The following is a 1,618-nucleotide window of genomic DNA, read 5'->3' as shown; positions in this document are numbered from 1 at the left end:
GGAGATGGTAGAGGATGCCTCTAACTACTGGTCTGAGATCAGACATCGTTTGATGGGTAATCTGATCCTAGATCTGTGGCTTAGAGGAAACTTCTACTCAGAGCTGATCTGACGTCCTGTATTTAACCACACTGGTTGTTTTGTGGTCTGACTCTGTGCTCTCAACACACCGGGGACAACGAGAGAGAACCTCAGACATGTTGTGGAAGGTCATCATGATTGTACAGATTATTTGTATGTGTGCTATACTTAAGAGAATAAAGTCGCCACAGGTTGTGTTTTTACACAGTACTGTGTCATCAGGTTGTGTTTTTACACAGCACTGTGTCATCAGGTTGTGTTTTTACCCAGTACTGTGTCATCAGGTTGTGTTTTTACACAGCACTGTGTCATCAGGTTGTGTTTTTACACAGTACTGTGTCATCAGGTTGTGTTTTTACACAGCACTGTGTCATCAGGTTGTGTTTTTACACAGTACTGTGTCATCAGGTTGTGTTTTTACACAGTACTGTGTCATCAGGTTGTGTTTTTACACAGTACTGTGTCATCAGGTTGTGTTTTTACACAGTACTGTGTCATCAGGTTGTGTTTTTACACAGTACTGTGTCATCAGGTTGTGTTTTTACACAGTACTGTGTCATCAGGTTGTGTTTTTACACAGCACTGTGTCATCAGTTTGTGTTTTTACACAGCACTGTGTCATCAGGTTGTGTTTTTACACAGTACTGTGTCATCAGGTTGTGTTTTTACACAGTACTGTGTCATCAGGTTGTGTTTTTACACAGCACTGTGTCATCAGGTTGTGTTTTTACACAGCACTGTGTCATCAGGTTGTGTTTTTACACAGCACTGTGTCATCAGTTTGTGTTTTTACACAGTACTGTGTCATCAGGTTGTGTTTTTACACAGTACTCACAGTCATTAGTTTTCCTTTAAATGTTTTGGGCACTTCAGGGATTGATATGATACAGTGGAGTCTGATCTCGTACCTTTCAAGAGGGCAGATATCAGAGCAGTATAAAAGGGCTCCCGGGTGGCTCAGCGGTCTAAGGCATCAGTACAGACCCTGGTTCGATCCCGGGCTGTATCACAACCGGACGTAATTTGGGAGTCCCATGGGACAGTGCACAATTGGCCCAGTGTCGTCCGGCTTAGGGGAGGGTTTGGCCTGTGTAGGCTGTCTTTGTAAATAAGGATTTGTTTGTATCTACTTGCCTAATTAAATAAAGGATAAATAAAGGTTAAAAATATGTATCAACCATCTCAGTGTAGGAGTGCTGATCTAGAATCAGACTCCCCCTGTCCATGTAATCCTGTTCATTGTTATCTAAATGACTAAACTGATCCTACATCAGCAGTCTTTTACTCTGAGACGCTTGATATATAATAAGGCCCCAGGAGCCTACCAACTTTCCTCCTTGTGAAGTCCTCCTCTCATACAGGATGTTATCACGCGGGTTGTGTTGGTCCGCTGTGAAAAGGACTGGTCCCTGTGTTTACATGGCTGCCCACTGTTAGTGTGAAAAGGACTGGTCCCTGTGTTTACATGGCTGCCCACTGTTAGTGAGAAAAGGACTGGTCCCTGTGTTTACATGGCTGCCCACTGTTAGTGAGAAAA

The sequence above is a fragment of the Oncorhynchus keta genome, unplaced genomic scaffold, assembly GCF_023373465.1.
Source record: "Oncorhynchus keta strain PuntledgeMale-10-30-2019 unplaced genomic scaffold, Oket_V2 Un_scaffold_2042_pilon_pilon, whole genome shotgun sequence".
Taxonomy (NCBI): Eukaryota; Metazoa; Chordata; class Actinopteri; order Salmoniformes; family Salmonidae; genus Oncorhynchus; species Oncorhynchus keta.
This window is presented reverse-complemented; position numbering follows the sequence as displayed.